General features: G+C 34.3%; 1 long non-coding RNA gene across 2 annotated transcripts; it reads right to left on the bottom strand.

Moving 5' to 3' along the window:
* Positions 1–3067: 3067 nt before the first annotated feature.
* LOC125103656 (uncharacterized) lies at positions 3068–17335 on the bottom strand. Of its 2 annotated transcripts, XR_007128463.1 has the most exons (4): positions 17257–17334; positions 14464–14560; positions 4896–4991; positions 3068–3265 (listed from the first exon to the last, which is right to left on the bottom strand). It is a non-coding gene; the product is annotated as an uncharacterized LOC125103656 (long non-coding RNA). The 2 variants fall into 2 exon arrangements; XR_007128464.1 differs by lacking the exon at positions 14464–14560 and having other exon boundaries at positions 17257–17335.
* Between the last annotated feature and the right edge of the window lie 7642 nt (positions 17336–24977).

Raw genomic sequence — 24977 nt, 5'->3', positions numbered from 1 at the left:
AAAAACAATGCTTAGTGAAAAATAAAACATAATTAAATATGTAATTCTATACCATTTAAATGAATTTAAATTCCCTTGGGGGAAAAATACTCATTTAGCATGAACACATACAAACTAAACAAATCAATAAGAATAAGAGGGCCTATATGCACCAATGATGATATGGTACCATTAACTATGAGATGTAATAATGCAAAAAAATAATACAGTCTAATAATCAACAAGGACGAGTCAATAGGAACCATTATTTTAAAGGAGAGATCAGTCTGGCAAGTTAAGTTAGGCCCATACCAAGTGAATATATGGCTAATATATTTTTAAAAAATTTTCAATTGAAATTTTAATCATGTTAGTGAAATCAATACAACCTGGACTTCCAAATTATTCTTATCAATTATCCTTATCAATATAAAACATGCTAATTTGCTTGTGTGAGTTAGACTAAGGAGATAAAAGAGACTTTATTTTTATTCCTGACTTTTTAAGTCTTATATAGAGTCAACAAAGTCTTAGGCTCACTCAGGGAATGCAGGTTGCAGGTAAGTGAACCAAAAAAAAAAAAAAAAAAAAAAACAGACATTCATTGCTAGAAAACAGTTTAGCAGTTTCTGACAAAAGTAAACACAGTCTTAATCATAAGATCCAGTGGTCATGCTTCTAAAACGAAAATGTAAAAGATTAAGACAAAGGGATTTGAAGGAAGTAGATGCTCAATAGCCTAATTATACAGTGAACTAAGCAAGCAGAGGATTTTATGTATTAGAAAAAATCACTAATATGATGAGCCATCCTCACAAAGACATAGGAAATTAATTAGGTGAACACTTCCTTTGGTGTTTTCCTTAAAATATTTTTTCAAAAATATCATTATTAGGCTTCCAGTTTTTAGAATGACTCATCACTATAAACCAGTTTTTTGGCAATTATTATTACTTTTTAAGTGACCACTTGCATATGATTACCACTTGCAAATGATTATTTATGTTAGATCAGCAACAAAGAAGTTTGATAAGATTTAATTTATTAGCTACTTTTTTTCAGTTGATGTTTACTTAATAATAGAAATGTTTCTAATAGTTATCTCAGTCCTGCGTGCTGTCCTTTTTGCAACAAAAGAAGTATAGCATATTCTTCATGTAGCCAGAGGGAGAAAAGAGCACAAGTTTCCATGGCTATTCATAACTTTGGAGATGAAATGCAAACTCCATTGGATCAAGACTCATAAGACCTTTCATGATCTAACCAATGATTGCCTAATTTTTTATCTAGGATTTCTCAATCTTGCCACTTGATTTTGGGACACATAATACTTTACTATGGGGTGGGGGACTATTCTGTGTATAGCAGAATTCTAGCAGTATACCTGGCCTTTATCTACAAGATGCCAGTTGCAAATATGTCTCCCAACTCCCTCCACACTTCTACCCCTTGTCCCAGTAGTGACAAACAATAATGTTTCTGTTTACTGTCAGATGTTCCCTGGGAACAATATTAAGTACAGTTGAGAACCACTGCTTCTAGTCTCATTTCTCATGATTACTCCTGTATTAGTTTTCTATTGCTGCCATAACAAATTACCACAATTTAGAGGTTTAAAATAACACCAATTTATTAACTCACGTTTCTGAAGATTTGAAGTCTGGGTTGATTATGCTGGTCTCTCTGCTCCTGGTTTCACAAAGATGAAAATAAAGTCTTAGCTAGTTGGGTTTTTATTGGGAGGATCTGAGAAGAACTGGCTTCCAGGATCATTCAAATTAGTTTAATTCAGTTCCTTGTATTTGTAGAACTGAGATCCTTATTTCCTTGGTGGCCTTTAGCTAGGGGTCATTTTCAGCTTTTGGAGGCTATCCACATCTTCTTGCTGTTGTCTCTCTTCTTGAAAGCCAGCAACAGTGGGTGAACTACTTCTCATGCATCCAAGGCCTTACTTTCCCTACTTTCTCTTTGCTTGGTGCATCTGTCTGACTTCAGTTGGAGAAATTTTCCTGCTTTGAATGTCTCAGTTGATTGGATTTGTCCCACCAAATAACCCAAGATAATTTCTCCATTTTCAGTAACACATAATCTTGATTACATCTACGAAGTCCCTTCAAGCAGTCCCTACATCAGTGTTTGATTTAATAACCAAGGTAAACAAATCTTGAGGGAACACCTTCAGAATACTGCTTTTCACAATCCCCCACCTCAAATACTAAGAGCCAATCGGCTGAATGACTTAGGATTCTGCAAACGTGTTTTCTCAAGCTTCTGAGTTACCGTACCTCCTGACCCTATCTTCACTTGAGTCCCTTCAATGTGGTGCTCTGATATAGGCTCCAGGGAGCCTCTTCTGACCATGAAGCGTGATTATATGCACATCCAGAGAATCCTTCTCTCATCTGACTCATAGCACTTGACAGATTACACTGAACTTATCTACCTAATTAGCACATAATGAAAAGTCAATAAATGTTTGTATAATTAAGAAGTCTATCTGCATGAGCGTTTGTCAGAAGTAGAGAACATTTAAAGAAAGAATTAAAGATAAAATATTTTCTATGCACTTTGAAGAGAATTCAAATATTTTCAAGTATTATGTACTTTCATCTAAAACAATTATTAAGGTATTAAAGTTCCTATATGTGGGATGTGAAGCATCTAGAGCTGTTTAGAATTTATCTGGACCTCAAGATTTAGGCCATCACAACTGGACAGTCTAAGTTTGACCCCTTCTATTGATAGTTTAGACCTTGTCTTTATTTTCCTGAGTGTTCTCTGATCATATGCATGGTTTAATTGAAACAAGGTTCCTCACTCTGTCTGCTTCTCTTTGGTCCAAATTGGGACTGAAACTAAAGATAATATTGTCTTGTTAGTGTATCCCAACTCTGATCATTGTTTTGTTGGTTTTTAAAGCTATAGCTGTGGAACAAACCAAAGCCTACCTTCCTGCAGGAGACTCGTCCTCAAAGGACCATTTCAAAAAACAAACAAACAAAAAAACCAAAAAAAAACCAAAAAAACTCTTCTGAATACTAATAAATGATTTTAATATGTAAAAACAATTAAGATTTAACAAAAAGTTTTTCCTTTTTTTTCTTTCATTTCCCTTCATAAAAAGTTCAGTCCAAAAGCCATTAGGGAGGTCCAAGGGTGAAGAGTCGATTTGGGGGCTGTGGTAGTCCAGCGTAGGGTGTGTGGATCAAATGTGTAGTGTAGAGGGAGTGACTCCCAGATGGTGCAAATCACACTGAATTGTCAGAGCCCAGTCAGTGGAGAAGGTCTGCATGCAGGAAGGCAGGAAGTTGGCTGAGCACCAGGTGTTGGTGCCATCCACGCTCATAAAAATACAAATCAGGTTTAAAATAACTGGTGAAATAAGTCATATAAATGCCACATACAAGTTTAGTAACCTGAGACAGACAGCAAAACCATCTCATTTGCTTGGTAATTGGGAAAGATTTATAAATGTTTTTAAAGCCATGGGTTCCCCTAGACAAAGTGCTTACATACTTTTCTCACACTTCCCTAGTAGCTACTTGCATGAGAAAACACAAACCAGAGGTAGGTCTGGAGGAACTTCCTCTATTGGCCCTACCCTAGAGAGGACTCTGATTCTTGGTTGAGATTTATTTGACATAAAGAGATGGTGCCAACCAGCCCATGAAGGCATTTGGAATTTCCTCTTCCTTAGTGTTAATGTGCAACCTGATTATTCCAAAATGATATCATGCCATTAAGTGAAGAAAGAGGGAGACAGTATGTCTGTCTTAGAGAATTCAACAATACATGATTTATATATCTTGACATGTACTTAACCTCCTAACATTTTCTGACCATACCTCAGAATTTAAGTGATTTAAAGGTAGTCTTTATGACAATATGTAAGTATGAACTTTAAGAACCCATCAGGGCTTTTTCTTATTTTTACCTAGAAAACAAGAGCATCTCTTCAATAATCAAACATTTTGATGCACAGGAAAAGTAGGAAATAAGCAATGGACACCTGCCATGGCTGAAACCAAGCCACTGCTCTTCTGTAGTTGGCTTAAAATACCAAGCATTGCAAAATAATTTTAGTGTTTACCCATATGTCTTTATGCATCTATGCATTCATGTGCTTCCCTCTAAACAGTCCTAATGAAGTAGAAGTCTCTTAACAAGTGCTTGTTATATTAATTGAAGTGAACTGAACTCAAGATTTTTTTTGTTTTTTAATTTTCTTGTAGAAGTGCTGCTATTAAGCTTTTAAGAGGAAAGAATAATCTTGTATATCTTCTTGTGAAATGGGCACTAGTGTTATTTGTACCTCAGACTTATATTGGGAAAACATAGCCAGTAGTGAAGCATTCATCTTATGATATATTGTATCATATAATACCAGGTTCCAAAGATTAAACTTCCTTTATCTTTTAGTATTTTTCTCTTATCTATTATTGAATTAACACTGATATGAATGATACCTTCAGAAATCATACTGTACAAACTAGAGCTATTGCCTCATTTGAAAGCCAGATTGGCTTGGTAAATAACAACATGCATATAAAAATGATTTATGCATCTGAAGAAAATAAAAACTTAGATATTTTAATATCTCAACAGAATTTTTAAATGTGGCAATTTTTACTGTGCATTATCAGTCAATAGGAACAACAGCAGATTCTGGAAGTGAATTCTACAGAGTGGTATGACAATTACTGTTATATATCTCAGCAATCTTCTAATAAATAATATGAGTCTTGTTTGCATTTATCAGAGAGATCCTTAAGCAAATACCCATGTGAGAAAGAAAGCTTGCATATTTATAAGAGTAAATTTACATATAACTACACATAAAATATTCTGTTCCTTTGTAAAATACTTCTTTATAATTTCCATTAAAATCATCATGTAATTATACCAGAGATACAAACCTAACAAAAATTATGCCAAGCATTATTAGAGGGAGTGCTTTTCAATTGCAAGGGCATCTGTTCTGTGAGAATTTTCTGGTTTCAATTTCTGTTGCACTGAAAAAAAAAAAGGAGAAAGATAAAATAAGGGCTTTGTCCCTTGCAAAGGACTATGTTCAAAGGTCACTCATCAAATTTATTTTTACACAGTGATGAAAGTGATTATAATAAAGTATTAAATTGTATATTTTATAAACAATAAACAGATCTATACAGAAAGAGGGAGGTTCTGTTACAGCCCGAGGGAATAAAAGGAACTATATCATAAACACATAGCATTGTTGATGCTTCAGCAAATAGTTTTTCACTCAGCAAGCCTTTGTACTCTTTCCTATGTTTCAGCACCTATGCTGGGCACTAGGGTGGTGGGGGCTGTGAGGTGGGGGGGATGCCTGAATGCCATAGACTGCACTCCAAGAAAATCACATGAACAAGACTGAAAAGTAAATAAATAATTGTTTCATAGTATAGGGTATTCAACTCAGGGACTTAGCCTAGTGAAGACCAACTCTTGAAGGATTAGTAAGAATAGTCAAGAAAATAATAAGGGAGAAAATTCTAGGCAGAGAGAAAATTTTACTAGAAAGTGGCTACAGAAAGTAATAGGTTGTTATCTGCGAACCACAGACAACTGAGTGTGTCAGGAACTTCGGGTCAACATGGAAGAAATACGAAAGGCAAAGATGGAGAAACAGATCTAGATGTCTTTGCAGGGAGCTTAGCTTTTGCTCTGAAGGGTCTTGGTGTAGTATTAATGTATTTTAAGCAATGATTTTCATTAAAATTTGTATTTTAGAAAAATCATTCTTCTGAGCAATGGTTCTCAAAGTGTGATGTCTGGACCATCAGCGTCAGCGTCATCTGAAAACTTGTTAGAAGAGCAATTCTCAGATGCCATCACAGACCTACTATGGACCCAGTAAACCATGTTTTAGCAAGACCTTCAGGTAACTCTGGTATACATGAAAGTCTAAAAATCACTAGGGTAGGGCATGGAGTGGTGGGGGGCTGTTTCAGTAGAAATATTTTCAGCTACCAGAAATTGAAAATCTGATCCACAATAGCTCAACTGAGGAACTTTTTTACGTTCAACAACAAGAATTCCCAAGAACTACAGTCCAGGGATGGCACAGTGGCCAGATGATGCCATCAAGGACCTAGGCTCCTTCTAGCTTTCTACTTCATCATTCTCAGGATGTGACTTTTGTTCTTAGGGTTACATACTGGCTGTTCCACTTCCGGGCTCTATACTGCTAACCTCATGGAAAGGAAGTGGGACAGGGCCAGAGCAATAAGATTTGTCTTCCTGTACTTTGTTTTTATTTTATGGTAGAATGAAACAAAAATGGACTCCTCTTCAGGCACTTCTTATCAGCGAGAACCATATCATGTGCCTCTCCAGTGACAAAGGTCTGAGTGTGGTAAACGGAAATGAGCATCCAGTTAGTAAGCTCTCCTATAAAAAGTTCTCCTTTATTGGGTATGCATTTTTTCCTCAGCTAATAGCCCCATGAAGTACATATATTTTAAGTTGTCTTTTACAGAAAGAAGAAAACAAAACTTAAATAGTGAAGCCCTAATATCCTTGCTAGATCCTTAGCAATCCTCAATTATTAACCACTTATTTATGCCAGGATTCTTCTGTCAGATCCCGAGGCAGGGATATTAGAGGTCTTCTAATATGTATATGCCATTTCATTAGAACAGTGTAGACCATGTGAATCCATTCTTAGGAACTTGAAATGACATTTGGTCTGGATCAAGGCTGGATGTCCCGCTTTTGTCCTGAAGGCTGACAAATGCACACAAATACAAACACACAATTGAATCAATAATCTTTCTTTACCTGTTTCTCTGTAGCCTTTTGCATGACCTTCAGCATTGGTTTCAAGCATGAGACAAGTACAATTATCATCACTTATTAGCTAGAGGAGCTGTTGTGATGAAAATGAAAGTCATTTACTCTTAGAATCTGACGTTTGTACACTAAGCAATTTGCATATTGGTGGAAAGTGAGAATCCCAACTCTTTTCTTTCCACATTTCTCTTTCAAGCATAATGTGAGCAATAAAAATTTAAGTTACTTAATGTTAGTCAAAGGCTGCCAGGAAGAAAATCCCAAAGTCCTGTGCTGTGGGTCCATCCTGAATCTATCACAGGCTATGATGATGAGTGTTCCTGGCTTAGGAATCGGGAAGAGGAGAGATAGGAGGCTCTGAGTAAACACTATTTAATCAAGAAAACAAGCAACATCATGAATAGTCTCTGGTGAATAAATGCAAATACCTTCAGAAATATGTTGTCCTGGACACAATTCAAAAGCATTTGGGAGACTAAAACCTTACATGTTATAATTACACACATACACTGACAGGCGGATGAACATAAACAACAGCACTAACCATTGCTCTTTAATTGAAATAAAGACAATTTAAAAACTTCATATCACTGAGCAAAAGGCAAGAGTACCAACTTCAATTTCGAAATCATTATCAATAGTGTATAACACATTGTCAAACAAAAGCACTTCTCTTGCTGTGCAGTCTGCTCCTATTGGCATTTGGCAGTCTGAACACACAGTCATGCTATCTAATGCTCATATTTTCCAAACATAACAAAAGGAGAAAAAAACTCTGCAGATTATTAGAAAATATTAGCCAGCACGAATATCAGTGGATCCATCTCAGCGAGTTTGGATAAGAGACAAACTGTAGGTGACTTATTTAATCATTGCTATACTTCCACGTATATTCAATGAGGTATGCTTTAACCAGATATTATACTTAGTGGAAAGATAAGGAGTTTTAAAAGAATATTTTATATTCAAGTATGCAAGTATTTCATATGCAAATTTTTGAGAAGAAAACAAAAGGCAAAAGAAGAAAGGAGAAAATATTATGGATTTTCATCTGATCAATTTTGACTCTCTGCTATGTGCTAGCAACCATATGAATTTGCAGATATTTGACCATTTTGTTCTTCAGAACTTGTGATTTTTTTTATGGCTCAAGCTATTACTGAGTGCATTCACATATACTATTTTACTAACAGAAATATATATTACTATCCATAGCTTTGTGGAAAAGGAAACTGAACTTGACCAAATGATAGAATTTGTGTGTAGGGATGCTAGATTTAAATGACAGACTATTTCCTCTTTTTTTTTTTTTTCCATTTTAGTGGGCTTTCCCAAATGATCTAAACCTCTCCCAAACAATTCTCAGAAACGAAATGATGGGCAATTTACCTTTTCCATGTAGCACTGTCTGGGTTTTTATTCCCTAGGAGATAAAAAGGGCCTCTCATGCATGGTCAGACACCAGTTATTATACAACATTTTCTCTGACACATTAGAAACGATAATAAACTTCCTCCTAGCATTCAGATGAGGTTAAGAAAAAAATTGCTTAAGGTGTTTGTTTAAGCGATAGATAGAAAACATCTCTTAGATGAGTCCAAAAGCAAAAGAACTCAGGTGCCCAAATTCCTTAATCTGGATGTTAAGAAAACCCTTTTTAAAAGAAAAAAAAAAAGCAGCTAAAATGTTGCTCTAGGCATACTAGGTTTCATTACTTTATTTATTTTATAAAGTTCCTTTTTTTTTTTTTTTTAATGTATCTGAGAGAGAAGGAGCCAGAGAGAAAGCACAGGCAGGGGGGAAATTCAGATGGAGAAGAAGCAGCAGACTTCCTGCTGAGCAGGGAGCTAAACATGGGGCTGGATCCCAGGATCATGACCTGACCCAAAGACCATGCTTAACTGAATGAGCCACCCAGGCATCCCTGTTTCATGGCCTTAAATTAGAGATCTGCTCTTGCTCTTTAGCACTGTTGTAAGCAGCAGGTTATACTCCCTGCTACTATGAGGAGTATAGGAATATGAAGCAAGAGTGAGGAAAATGAAGCCATAAAAACTCTGCAAATGTTTGTTGAGTGCTGTTTATCTGCTTATGGACATTTGTAGAAAGAATTTTCAGAATTCTGTGTAATCCTGGTCTGGGAAATGGGGAGACCTATGGATTCTCCTGGACTGGGCCATACTTGATAGCGATTAGTAAAGCCATGTTTTATGAGTGTTTGAAATGATTCAATCTTGACATTAAACTAATTGACAAAACAATAAATAGTTTTACTTGGCACTAATACTGCCCTTGTTGCTGTTATTCAGCATTTATGTGTGATGTTGTTCTTGCATATTTTTCCATGGAGTTTTTCTTTCTTTTTTCCTTCATGCACAGATTAAGATTTACACGCTTTCCTGCAATTAAAAAGGCCAAGTCTTTTACCAAACCAGATATTGAATTCAGCATTTTCAGAGATTGTCATGTATTCAGTTTCCTATTTTAGGAACCAGCCAAGATGACTGGTTCATTCAACCATACCGTTCTTAAATCTAGTTTAACTCTTGAAGGCCACACATTTGTTTTGCTAACTGCACAATGCTTTTTCATCATTTCATATGTATCTCATGGTGCTTTTTGATATATATATATAAGGGAGAGGGGAAAGATAAATTGTAAAGCAGTATTTCCCAAGTATCCATCAACCTCTCCCAATGAAGACCCGGAAGAGTGGCTGTTTGAGGTCACCACTTGCAACACTAACTGCCATGGGCTGTTCTGGTTCACTCTGGTTCTGGAGTCTAACAAGCTAATACTATATTTCACCCGTGTAAAAGAAGTGCAAAGTCTCTCCCACTCTCAACCTTTTTATCTAGAAATCTCCAAGAACCTTTTCATCCTCTGATTTCCTTCCTTTTTCCTGTGCATAAACTGCGTTTCAGTATTTCTAATCTGTTAAGGAGAATCCTTTGCTTTGTCCTTTGGGCTGTAATATCAGAATCTAACTAGATTATAATTCGTTGATATAGCTTTCATTTCTTGGTTTTGATTTTGGTTTGAAAATTAGGATTAATAATCTAGCACAGGTATCCAGGTTACTCTGGGGCTGCCATGCAAGAGTCATCCTCATAGGACAGAGCCAGAAGTGGGATGAACACTCTAGAGAGTTCTTTAGTTCAACCGCCTCAAAGTCTTATTCTGTGTTTTGTTTATAGCCAGAGAGCATGTCAGAGACACTTAAGGATTTTGTCCATCATGGAGAGGCAACCTCTATCCCAACAAGAAGGCTCTGGATTCTTATCATAATCCTAGCCATCTCATTATAAGAAACACCACAAACACAAGGGATCTAATAAAACAAACAGATTCCTTAGTCCCTAGGAAACCTCTTCTTAATGGAGCAATGTGAAAACAGCACAGTTTGAATATCAGAACAACTGGTCCTTGACAATCATAAAAATAGTTTAGGGAACATAGCCTTGAAAGTAAATTGTGAGTAGCAATTTGGGGGAGCAAGACTAAAAGAATAAACTCTGTGGATGAACAGGATCCTGCAAACTTTCTATTCTAATGATAGTGATGTGCCTCACTAGAGTTTCCACAGTTTCTAAATGATTATAAGTAAAGATTATTAAGAAGATATGTTTTCGATATGCCATCTTGGGAAACTAGGATTTTAGTGCATTTGTTAGCATCAAAACCCATTTTTTCTATACTTCCCCTTCCAAAATAATGTGAGGGAAATACATCAAACATGCAAAAAGCTATGAAGAAATTACTAAGTACAACAGGAGTTCAACAACATATTTTATTATGGATTTCAATGTCTTGTTAATCTAAACTGAATTGAACGGTTTATAAAATCTCCTTAAAGTGGGCATATTTGTTTAATTATGCTTAAAAAATAAAACTGTAGCCCAACAACTGTGTGAGAAGAAAATGTGAAATTTCAACTGTGCTTTTTGGACTCTTCCTCTAGGAGATAGAACAAATATTTTAAACTCAGCAGTTTTAATGTTTTGTGGTTAATAATCTTTGACCTTAAGATATGACATTATTTTTACTGCTGAAGAGAAAATCACAGATGTAGAATTTATCAATTTAACTGTATCTACCTGATTCGCATCCTGATTTTGAGAAATGAAACATTATATTATGGTGTCAAAATGAAAGGAAATAAAAAAGGCAGCCTTAAGTGCATTTGGATAACTTAACTATAAGTTACTACAGTCAAAGCTGCTAAGATTTTGTAATTTTTTTTCAGTTGGTAGATTTTTTTTTTTGCACTTTACTATCTTTCCTAGTTTCACATAAGTACATAAGTGAGAAAAAGAACTATCCATTACAGAACCTCTCAAAAAATCATGTTTTGTTCATCTGCCAGACTTTTTCAGCAAATGTGTCTATGATGAATTTCTCTCTCTCCCCCATCCCTCTCTTTTATTCTATCTCTATTTGAGAAAATACAGTTGCAGGATTCGTCTTAAAGAATTTTTTTTTTTTTTAATATACTGAGAGATCTGGAAGGCCAGATGAAACATACTTATTACTTCTTAAACTGTGTAGGAACAGGAAAATTTAGGAGAAGATGACATTTATTAAGACCAAATATTACATTCCCTTTCATTATTTTTTCTACTCATTCTTTGTAATGAGCCATTTATTTTCCAAATTTCTTTCATAGGCTATTTTTGTGTGTGTATGTTGATATATATGAGAGTCTTCTATATAGTCCTATGGAAATAATTTTTAAAACTAAATTTTGTAAACCCAGAAATTGTATCTTAGACCACAATCCTTAATTTTTCCATTCTTCCCATTCCATGAATCCAACTGGAACTACTCTTCACTGTCACCAAGGCCTTGTCCACAAACCTTCCATGTTCTCTTTACTCAATTAAAGTAATCTCCCTTCACTTTCCCCCTACATACTATAGCCTGAAATCATGTCTATTAATCTTTTTCTACTGCAGTCTTCCTTTCTAAACCTTATATTCTTACCCCTACCAATCTTTTCAATACTCAGCTCTGCATTAATCCATAATCTTTCTTTCTCTTGGTTACTGTATGGAGAATTAAAGAAAACTATACAAACAAGAGAATTCACAACATTTCGAATATGTTATTACTAACAACATTGGTCTTTGTGGTCACCTCCTCAAAACCAACCTTTCAACTTTACCTTTATGAAGCAGTTAAGTAGCCTCCAAATCTTCATCTGTTTACCTGAATTTTCAGAGGAACTACAAAATCAAAATGACAATGATCCAAACATATTTATTACACTCCTCTCAAATAAAAGATATCCACTGGATTTTCTCACACTTTCTCTTGAGATACCTGCATATTATCAACTAGAATATGAGGCAGAAAGAACAATGAATGTGTCTAACTTGGAAACTTTAGTTTCTACTACAAAAAAATGTGTCTGGAATGATCTCCTTATGTAATCTCCAATGACAATGTCATAAGTCATGCACTTTTCATTTCTTGCCTAGTATATAGCAATAGGTGCCTAATTCTTCTCCATGCTTCCAATCTTTGTCTTCATTCTTTCCCCACATAACCAGCACATTTAATTTTCTATAACCTACCCATGTAAATTTTTAATGATTTCCTATTTTTGACAGCAGGGGTCTACAAATTTTGGGGCTATGTACTCCATTAGTAAAAAATGTTGAACAGGTACTCCTACAAATGTACATATAGATAATTTACTAGTTCTATAATGTAAATATAGACTTTGTGTGCTACAAAACATATTTTCAAACATTTCTTTAAATGAGATAAAATAACTGTAAAATATTAATATTTGATTTTTCACCCTAATGTGCTATCTTGTATTACCTGGCAGGGTCAAGCATCCTATTTTTGGAGACCACTGGTACAGTCCAGGATTTCAATCTTGGACAACTGACATTTTGGCTGGAAAATCTTTTTTTTTTTGGTGGTGAGGATGCTGTCCTGTTCATCCTAGAATATTTAGCAGCATCCTTGCCTTCTCACTAGCTACAGTGGCACTCTATTGCCAAGATATTTGTCTCCAGATATTACCAAGTGTCCCCCTGAGGGGCAAAATTGCCTCCAGTTGAGAACTGGTCTGCATAGAGGATAAAATAAAAACAACTCAGCCAAATTTATTAACCCATGTATGATCTCACACTACCTGTCCATCTTTGTCTCACACTACACCTTCCAGATATAGACCCTCCATTGCACATTTAACACCACTCCATCTTTATTCATGTTATTATTTCTGTGCACATGCAGAAACCACTTTACCCCTCTTTCTTTGAACAAGAAACAAATAACACCTGTCCTCTGTATGTTACTTCCATCACACTTGGATTGACATTGTACCACTGTCTGAATGTCTGTCTCTCTGCCTATCTATCTATCGCTCTAATCAATTCAGCTTCCCTCTAGATTGGCTAATTTTACCAATTTTCTGACACCTGGAGCATAGGACCTGTCCCTTACTTATCTGTTCCCTGGTCCTGGGGCAATTAATGGTCCTGCAGAGTGGTCTTGGTGTGTGGGAGCCCCAGAAGGGAAGTTGTTGGGTTCTGAACTTAATCAGTTGATTGAAGGAACTGACTGTCTTCTAGTTAGGACCTCCAATTGGGTCAAGACAGCATTTCAAAACAAAATCAGCACAAACAAAAAACTCTACCAAACTATGTTATAGGGAGATAATGTATTGACCTCACATCTTAATAAACTATAAATATAAGTATTTTGCTACTGAAGGGAAATCACACTAGGAAAACATGTTATTCTGATTAGGAAAAGAGAAAAAAACAGTATCATTATTATGAAAATATCAGAAATGGGAAGCTGAAAAACCAAGGAAAAATTTACTACCTCTTGGTTTTGCCTAGACCTAATTAAAATCATTTTCTCATAAATGAATGAAATATTGCTAAGGATATTAAACTAAGATCTTTGATCTCTACCTCATGTTTATGACCTATTATTCTGAAAATGATTATTGTTATTAAAGAATAAGAGTAATTCTTATATTTTATTGAGCATTTACTGTATGCCAAACAATGTGCTAAGCCCTTTGCATGAGTTATCTCATTTAATCTTCAAAATTCATAATTCATCTTCATAAATCATTCACTTACCTAATAAAATAAATATTTCCACTGCCTGGTTTAACTGATAAGATAATTAGACTAGGAAAGGTAATTAATGTAACTAAAGCCATTCAGTTTATAACAAGTTAGACGCTGCCTTCAAAGTCAGGTTTAATGGAATTCAAAGCCCATATTCTCAAACACTATACCATGGGTTGTACAAATAGATGGTTAATAGATGGTTAGTAGATAAATTGATAGATGTATTATTAATTAATTGATTAATGAACACATAGACATATTAGAGGAGGGAAACACATTGAAAATTTTGTTTCATTTCATCTAACCATTCAATGTTATGATGGGAGGGAAGTGGTAAGCAAATACTTGTCTCTAGCTACTGTGAACATTCAGAAAAAGAAAAAAAAAAGAATACTTATGATTTAAAATAAATTCCTAAAAATCATCTGCATGTGTTATATTTGGTTCATCAACAGGGGAAAAAATAGACACATGCATTGAAAATGAAATATCTATGCTAAATGTCTTTGATACCCTGCCAGATTTACCCACAGAAGGTCTTGACTATAAACAAACAGCTACTTACACATGTATGACCCTGGAAAGAAGACTGAGTGGGCACAAAATGGTGTCTGTTTTATCTTGAGTTTTTGCTTCATTTTGAGCTGTCAAATTTTCACCTCCTTTCGCGGAAAAGAAAAACAGGAGCTGTGGTTCTGCTTTTAGCATTGAAAGAAAGAGTTGTGTAACCATATCTAACTAACTGACTTAGACCTTTCCTAATGGAGAGTTATTTTCCAAGGTGAATTACCATTTTGTGGCAATGTGACAACTATCACTTCAATGAATGTAGACCCTTTCTACACTTGGTTTTAATCACATCTCAGTCAGATCCTAATATTTATTAACTATTCAGAACACCTCCGAGATCTTTGGTGTTCTATCTCTTTTGGTTTCTCTTTTATTCTGAGAGGGATTGTGTTTTCTTGATAATGGTTTTAAAGAGTTGAGTACCAGTTTATATAGGGTTGCAAATAAAAACCTAGGTTTTTACTTCTCTTAAAAACAGACCCCATATTTTCTATTCCTTCAATATCTCTCCATCCCCAAGCCAAAAAAAACCACACTTGTTTAGTATTAAGACTATAACAGATGGTCAATAAATATTGGTTGATTGATTATACTCACAATGAATTTTTCCCCAAATAAAGATTTAGACCTTTTAATTATAATAACACAAATATCTAGCTACAAAACAGTGTCAGTCAATATTCTATCATCTACTTTCAGTAGAAACATTTGTGTTTGCACTATTTTGCATGGAAATTTAAAAAAGAAAAACTGCTTATATAAAACATACTGATCTTTAATGTTTTCTCTATCTCCAAATGAATGTTTTATTTGAAAACAGCTTTATCGATTATTCAGAAATACATCTTAAATAGAATTTGCTTCAGTACAGTTGAAAAATTGAACTATTAACTATTCTAATTCCACTGGGTTTTTTGTTGTTGTTTGGAGGGGGAGGGTCATTGTTTATGTAGTATTCTGAAATTTAAATATAGCGTTTTTTCATCAGGGTAATTGGTTTCCACTTTTGTAGGTTTAATGAAGAAAAAGGAAAAAGGAAGGAATTAAGATAGGCAAATTAAGATATATTTTTAAGATATATTTAAGAATTTATTATATTTTATATGGATAATGAGTCCCAATATATTTGGGCAAAAGTAAGAAAAAGAATTATTTTTTAATTTGTCAAAACAGTTTTTCATGGGAATCTTGGGGTCATATTACAAAAATACGATTAGGTTAAATGTTCTTATTTGTTACAATGTGAAATATATTTTAAAAGCTAAGGAACGTTATGCATATTATAAAAGTTCATCACCTGTTATGTCGATAATTAATTCGGCAGAGCAAATTCTAAAGTGACCCTGAAAGGTGCCAAGGGACGGAGGGTATACATGTGTGGCTCATTTTAGAAACTTACTCTCTTTAATTTAACACTCAAAATTCATTAAGACCTTCTGACTGACAGCTATTTAGGTTTCAGTGACTGCTATATGAGGATAGCTATGAAAATGGAAGACACCAATATTTTAAATTTCTGTCACTATGAGATTTGTGATTATGCATATAAAAAAGCTGAGTTCTTTAAACCTACTGGCCGGTTTGATTTAGCTGTTACACATGTAGCCATGAAACAACCAACCAGTCAGCAAATAGTAGGTAATGTATACCGCATGCCTAGCACGACACCCTCCATCTTTGGCTTCACTTTCACTGCAGTTTCTTTCTTTATCTGTCCTGTTGTGTCTTTGTAAAATGGGAACAATGAATTGTCTTATTCTAATTCACAAGATAATTTACTTTAAGATTAAATAACATTATATTATTTACATATGGTATACCACATCATCTCTTTACTTGTAAAAATGATACAAAGGACAATTGCTCTCATCATCTTTGTTGGAAAGAATTACGCTATTTAAAAATGAAACTGGTTTTGCAGATTACCTCTTAAGCTTAGGCATTTGATTTCCAAAAATCCTATGTAGCAAGCTACATTTTGAGCTCCTTGCTAATACTTTTAGAAATTAATTCTTTCTGGAACCTTCGGCATTATAATATATTACCCAAAGTTAAATATTCCACAGTATCATTATAATTCATATTATTGGGGTTTTTAAAAAATATTTTATTTATTTATTTGACAGAGAGAGAAAGAGAGAGAATGCACAAGCAGGGAGAGAGGCAGGCCAAGGGAGAGGGAGAAGCAGGTTTCCCGCTGAGGAGGGAGCCAGATGCAGGGTCCATCCCAGGACCCTGGGATCATGACCTGAGCAGAAGGCAGACGCTTAACAAACTGAGCCACCCAGGTGTCCCTCATATTATTGCTTATCTATGTTACCTTCCTGGAGATACTCTGAGAAGTCTTTTGGTCCCTCATGATCTTTGTCAGGTTTGTACAATAAAATTTGAGGGACTAAAGAAACCAAAAACTTATGCGTTAGAGAAAACCCCCAGTGGTTTATTGAGATAAGCTCTCAGATTTTGCTGTGGGCCACCGTGAAGTCAGTTTTGCACCTCCAGGTATATATGACTTTTGTATGTTTTAGGGATCATTTTCAAAAGCCTTCTGAGTTTTCTTGAAAGAATGCCAACCCTTTCATCTACTTGTCCAATTTCCAAGCATATATGGATTCAATCTCAAACAGCAATTCAGAAGAGACTCCAAAGGAGAGAGAGTCTTCAGTGCAAGTGCCCGGTATCCTTTCAAGGTCCCCTTTGGCGACTCAGCTGGCAGTTACCATCTGTAAATGTGTGCTGGCCCCCCTGGCCCCACCCTCTTCCAGGCTTGGATCCCGCTTTTACTTACAGTTTTTCTTTGTCCTATCTCTTTACTTGTTTACATTGCATGATTATTCTGTTAGATGTATAAACTGTTTCAAATCATTTCTGAAAGAAGGCAGAGTATAAACAAACAAGACCCAGTGATATTACACGTGGAGATATTTTGAGGCCTTCCAAGAAAAGGTGCAATTTAAAGTTCAAGATAGTATTACAGGCAGGCTACAAATAAATGAGTTGTGCTCCAAAACCACATTTGTAAGCAGTGCGTTGGAATTCAGACTATTTTTTTTAACAAAAACAGAGCTATAGTAATATTTTTTTCGATGTAAACAGTTGCCAGTTATCACACAACCTATTTAACCTGTGATATGACTTAGTAAACTTTATTTGCCCTGAAAAAAACATAATTAAACAGTATTGCTACAATAAATGTTATTAAATAAACCAGGTGGAAAAGTAAGTCCTTATGTAATGTATTTATTTTCCTCATCTTCTGGTCAGGAACTGTACCTGGCTTCTTACCACATTGCCACTAGGTAACATAATAGGAATGCATAGTGCTTCAGAAGTGTTCACTGAATGAGGAAAAGAATGAATAACTGCAAGCAAGAAAACAGTTCTTCGAAGCTTGTAAAAGATTCTGGGTACAGTCAGAGTTATAGAAATCAATGACACTGATTCTGGTTTGTTTCATTGTAATGGAACACCAGACTTCCATTTCCTTGACCCTGGATGCCTTATGCACTAATAGACTACACTAGATTTGTTTGGGCGGAAGGGGAGAGAAAAGAAGTGAAAGTTGAAGAGAAAAGGGAACGGAATTTTTCTTAGGTAAGTATGTGAGATCTGGGGGAAAAGGGGAGAAGTAAGATACAAAGATATACGTGTTTATAGGATAAAAAGATTTCATAAAAAAATAAACTGACTTTGAAGTAAATTGTGGAAAAAGAAGTGGGAGCATTTTTGTATGATTCCTTTGAGGAGAAGGAAGGCAACAGTAGTCAAGACTTTGATCTTGTAGGGTCCTCTATTGACCACAGTGAAATGGTACCATCATAGAAGCAGTTAGGTGCATAAATTTGTGTAGAGATTACAAAAAAATAAAGAATAAATTTAAGATGAGGGAAAAGAGAGGAGGCTATGTCATATGCTGTCTGAGTTCATTAGGTATTAATGAGAATGTGTTCCCATCGCCATATTTGTTATTATAAGAAAGGAAATTTTATTATCATTATCTGCTTTTCAGCAGAAAATGAATATACACATATATACTCCATGTTTTTCTTATAGCAGTGCAAAACAGATTCAATTCATTAAAAACACCTTTCATTTCATGTTAATATTTAACATTATTTGAAGCCTAAAAAGGGGACATTTGTACAGAGATATGTCTGATCTGGTCAAGCTGACGAGCCTTCTAATCTTGAGCTGTTTGAAAGTCAAGATTAGAAGACTCCTGAATGCCCAGGTTGTGAAATGGCATTGGTATTGGGTCCCATACTCTTGCTCCTTCAACCCTCGGGCATTCCTCCTTCTCCCATGACCAAGAGCACACTCTAATTATGACTGTGCCAAGGAACCTATTCTGAATCTTTAAATCTGTGTTACTGAAGTCTACATTTGCAATATTTATACATTTTAAAATAGAGGCACCAAGTCATTTTCCTAAAATACACTGTTAGTGACAGAAGTAGGGCTAGTATTCTAGATTCCTTAGAATCTTATTTAACACTTCTAAAATTACAAATAATTGATAAACTACCCTATATTAAATAAATGTTGAAATAATCTTCCCAAAGAGGAAATAATTTTTAAATTGTTACATTTAGCAATTTGCCTGCCCTGTGAAGTTTTCTACTTATAAAATGAGTTGTTCATTTCACATTCAATGCCAAAAGTTAAAAATATTATAACTAAAGATGTATGAGTTAAAGAGATGAGCTCTCCACTTACTTTCAACTTCTATTGTAAAAAATTTTAAACAATTATGAATACTTCTTTGTGTGGGTAATTGAGATAGTCTAATACTGGTATAAGGCAAATATAGAGAAAATGAAAATTAAGAAAATATTCAGACTTTGATATTTTTATTTTAATATTATTATTTAGTCCAAAGAAATGAAAGGTAAACATTTCATCCATTCCACAAACTATTGCTATGAAGACCATCTTAAGATACTATGCACTCTATTTTGTGTTCCTTGCATACAAATTCCTACTTTGAAATTAAAAAAAGATTGTAGTGCATTCCTCCGTAACAAGTCATTGAATCTTTGATATTTTTAAAGCATTTATTTCTCTCTTTTATAATATTATTTAAGATCATTGCGATAATTCGGCACACCTGACTTGGGATAAATGGCACCTACGCTATGAATGGAGGAGAGGGCAAGATTAGTCTTTCCTTTGTGGTTTGATAATAAAACAAAAGAATGCAGAACAGTAGACAATTAATTTAACGGATAATATAAGGGCGGAAAGAGACTCGATGACTTCATTTGTGTTGCTAGTTAAGAACAATTATTTTTGGCAAAACAGAAGGACAAAAACATTTAAAGCAATGAATTGCATTGCACAGATTTAAAAAAATAACAGATGATGGATTTTCTTGAATGAACAATTATACTAAATGGAAAGAAAGCCAATAACACTTCTATGTCCTAAACATCTGAGTTATACCTCAGTGTCTAAAGTCTCAAATATAATGACAGTATAACGCTGAAACTATCGCTGATTTAGCTTTTAAAAATCAGCAATTTGCTATTACAATCATTTCAAGATACTTAAAGGATGGGATCTGCATAGAATAGATAATATACAGAAAAAATATGCATATAGGTCTTTGAGCAGTGAGCAAGGTAAGGTAGAAAAATTGTTTAGAATAAATCTTGCTTAGAATATTGAATTAATGTGATAGCATTTTGCAGTATCTTGCTTTATTCAGGGGACTTCTGAAAACTCTTTACTTTTCTTTATTCTTTTCTCATTTCCTCTGTCTCTTCTAAGCAGAAAGAAGTGCCTGTGTGGTCTACATCTTTATTTGTCAAGTACTCATTTTGAAAAACATATCATCAGAAAGAAAAACATGGGGAAAAGAATAAAAATTGTGTTTTATATATGAAAATAAAATTTTTGCTAGCCTTGCTTTTTGTTACAGATTTGAGTATTAAGTACAGACTAAATATAAATATGTTGTAATGATTAATGAGTGCTTTAATATATAGAAACTTTATGTGGAATCATATGTAAGGTGTGTTTCTGCATTTCCTATCCTATTTTTGAATTGTCTGCCGTTACACAAAAAAGACACAAAATTACTGAAAGACAAGGCACAATAGAAATATTATAATTGTGGGGCACCTGGGTGGCTCAGTGCGTTAATCCTCTGCCTTCGGCTCAGGTCATGATCCTGGGGTCCTGGGATCGAGCCCCATATCAGGCTCCCTGCTCAGCAGGGAACATGCTTCCCCCTCTCTCTCTGCCTGCCTCTCTGCCTGCTTGTGACCTCTCTGTCTCTCTCTGTGTCAAATAAATTAAAATATATATATACATAATTGTGACCAGAAGTCTATTTTTACTGTTTCTGCAAGTGTACCCAGAAAAAAATTCTAGATTTGTTGTTTCCTTTCTAATCTCTTGTAACCCTGATATTTTATAAATTCTAAGACTTGCCTAAATATCCCTAAATAGGTCATCCCTATCTTTATCCTCTGCTAATTAGGAAATAAGCATTGATTTGTAAGACATGTATTTTTTAAAATATTTTATTTATTTATTTTTAATATTTTATTTATTTATTTGGCAGAGAGAGACAGAGAGGAAACACCAGCAGAGGTAGCTGGAGATGAATGAATTTGTGCAACCACTCGGAAATACCTAAATTATTTTTTCAGCTTTATTGAGATATAACTAACGTATAACATTGTGTAAGCTTAAGGTGTGCAATGTAATGATTTGATACATACATATATTACAAAATGATTATCACAGTAAGGTTAATTACAATATCCATCACTCTACACAATTACCTTTCCTTTTCTTTTTGTGGAGCATTTATGATGTACTCTTAGTAACTTTCGAGTATACAATATTGTTAACTGTCGTCACCATGCTATACTTTAGATTAGCTAAAGAAGACTAAAGATAACAAGTGCTGGTGAGGATGTCAGGAAAAGGGAACCCTTGGGATCCCAGTAGGAATATAAATCGGTGCAGCCACTTTGGAAAATAGTATGGAGGTTCTTCTGAAAATTAAAAAGAGAACCACCATATGATCCAGCAATTCCACTTCTAGGTATCTATCCAAAGGAAACTAAATTATTATATCAATGAGATATTTACATTCTGATGTTTATTGCAGTGTTATTCACAATAATCAAGATATAAAAACAACCTATGTGTCCACTGATGGGTGAATGGATAAAGAAAACGTTTAAGTATATTATATATAAAATTTAACATAGAATAAATAGAAATAGTTTTCCAAATGATGTTCTGATTAATATGGTTCCAACAGTAGAAATAAAAAACATTATTGTGACATATCTGCCTCTGTCCCTAACAGGGGGGAGGTTGAATAATGCACCATAGGCATTTTTGCATTTATAGTCTAAATGATGATGTTTTATATTTTTTGAAGAAGAATTTATAGCAAATGGTTTTATGTATCTTGACTGCCTAAACTACCTGCTAACAAAATTGATGACTCACTTTCCATCACCATGTATTTATTTAGCAGTTTTTATTTTGTGCATACTAATCCTGTGATAAAGAGAGCAAACTTGAAAAGAGGGGTTCTTTTTCTGTAATTTAAGTATTTTCAGATCACTTTAATAACTCTTAGAGTATAAATAGCATTTTTAGAAAATAAACATCTATGTTCCATCTCAAAGAAATTACTGTGAATACTTATTAAAGGTTTTCAGAGATGGCCAGGATACTTTTATCATCTAAGGGTAGATCTAAAAGGAAGGAGCAGGCTATATGAACCACTAGAGTTAGTTCTAATCTCTTTTTATTACTAAATGATCACTTTCTTCAGCTTTGGTAGACAGTATATACAGTTTCTGCTGCTATGATCATCAGTAAGCAAGTTAATTGGATATAACGGTCATCAATTTTCCCCCTTTGGTAATAAAAGTAAAAAGAATCTAAGCAAAAACTTATTTTAAATAAAATTTTCTTAAATTTGAAGATAATAATATGCTGTCTAAAAAATAAGAGGGGCAACAGGGTGGCTCAGTCAGTTAAGCATCTGACTCTCGATTTCGTTTCAGGTCATGATCTCAAGGTTGTGAGACACTGTGGGCTCCCCGCTAGGTGTTGGGCTCCCCTGCTTGAGATTCTCTCTCTCCCTCAGCCCCTCTTCCACACTCTCTGTCTCTTCCTCTCTCTAAAAAAAAGAATAACAAATTAATGGAATGTATTGATCACAAAAAAATTCCTTAACTGTCTGGTATTCATAATAATAAAAAGTATCACTAATAAAAATACACATACTATTTAAAAAATAAATAACTAGCTATTCTAATAGATGTAGGGTGATAGCTGGATTTGACTGGCATTTCCCTAATGATTAGTGATGTTGAACACTTTTTCATGTGCTTGGGCATCTCTGTTTTCTTTATAAAAATGTCTATTGAAGTCCTTTGCCCATTTTTTAATTGGATCACTGGGGTTTTTTGCTGTTGGGTTGTATGAGTTCTTTATGTATTTTGAATATTAACTGCTTATCACATATATGGTTTGCAAGTATTTTCTCTCATTCTTTAGGTTGCCTTTTCATTTTGTTGACTGTTTCTTTTGCTGTGCATAAGCTCTTTAATTTGATGTAATCCCACTTGTTGATTTTTGCTTTTGTTGCTTTACTTTTGATGTCATAGCCAAAAGAAAAATCTCAATTAAAGTAGAACTTGTACTGAATATATCAGCAGAGATAAATCATAATAATATAAAGTCTGAAGAGTGTTATGTAAAGTATGATACCATGCATACAGATTTGGGAAAACACACACTTATGTGATTTATGTTTTCATATCACTAAATGTAAATATATAAAAATATGTTCATGGATGATAAATATAAAATCTAAGAGAGTGGTTACCTTCAAGGAGAAATGAGAGAGAACTTGATTGGAAGAGTGTATACAAGGTGCTTTGAATAGAAGGTATGTAGACAAAAAAGAAAAACTAAAGCAATATAGTCATATTTTGAGACTTGATCAAGATGGGCAAGGGTTACATGGGGTTTTATTACATTTTTATTTCATTTATTATATATTTTATAGATGTTATAATAATGTAATTTTTTAACACATGTGAAAATTTGTTTGGAATTAGAGGAACTAGTTCTGTCTCAAAGTTAATTGACCATGGACACGTCCCAATAATGATGTTTTCTAGTATCAAAAAATGTTAATAAAACAAAGTTTCATGAGGATTAAATATTTGGTATGTGTGAGGGCTCTATATGAGCTAGACAGTGTGGGTTTCAAGCGTTACATGTGTAGATGGATAAGGATAGATTTTATATGTACGTGTTTTTCTAAAGTTTCAGATAGTGATAGAGACACCTTTGCTGCCACAAGAATTTCATGATAGTACCAAATACAGTGCTGTACAATCTTTAACTAATTTGTGATAAATATATAAATACAAATAAAAATGTTTATCCTAAGTAAATAATAAAAATGTTATATTGCAATACAGTGGCATTTGTAAAGCTTTGTAAAGACAGGGGATTCAGCATTTGATATATTCACACGTGTCTTTTACTCTTAAAGTATATATTTTTTTAAGTAACAAAAGAGCCAATAACTAATAGCATTTACAACTTAAAATGAAAGAAAAAAGTGGATTTTAGTTAACCATAAGCTTTATCCTGCAATTTGGGGGGAAAAGTAAGATGATCTTAGAATTAATTATGGGGCCTGTTATGTGATTTGGGGATTCAGATTCTTATTTTTATCACCACTCTATTATACACAGCCACCAGATTTTGTTCAAGCTGTGTGACTCTGGCTCTCATTAGCCTGTAGAATGAGAATTGGAGTTATAAGGATTGAGTTGGACTTTCTTTTCATTTTCTTTAAAATATTTTCTGATTCTAAAATCTAAGATTCTATTAGAAGCATAATATCCAGATTACAAAAATGGATATTATGTTGTACTATGTAATATTCAGAGTCTATTCAAGTTTTGTGTTTAATTATAAATGTCACATTTTTAAGAAATATTGAAAATTGAGATTGCCTTAAAAAGAGAACACTCAAGATGATATGATACTGTAAAATTTTGTTATATAAATTCAACCCAGAACCATAGTCCTTTTTCATGTGCCTCCATGTACATCTCTCCCCCTTCCAATGTCCCTTGTCTTGGTAACTTCCTCATTCCCCGCCTATTCAGCCAGCTCCCACACCCACCTTGTCATCCCTTGATCATGGACCTTGGTATAACTGGCCGTCAATATAATCTCTGTTAGTTTCCACTACTGGATGGGACTGGAGATGATAGATGAAAAGTTTAAAGTAGGTCATTTTGGTCTTCATGATAGTATAAGATCAATTTGTAATATCTGACCATCAGATCTTTCACATTTTGAATTTTAATCCCCCCCCATGTATCTCCTCTACTTCATTACTCCAGAAGAATAACTCTTTGAGATATAGTTCAAAAAGGCCCTCTTCCCTGACTTTAGCTTGAGAAAGCACCAGACTCCAATAAGGCAGTGAGGGCAGGGAGAGAA

Source organism: Lutra lutra, chromosome 7 (genome assembly GCF_902655055.1).
Source record: "Lutra lutra chromosome 7, mLutLut1.2, whole genome shotgun sequence".
Lineage (NCBI taxonomy): Eukaryota > Metazoa > Chordata > Mammalia > Carnivora > Mustelidae > Lutra > Lutra lutra.
This window is presented reverse-complemented; position numbering and strand designations above follow the sequence as displayed.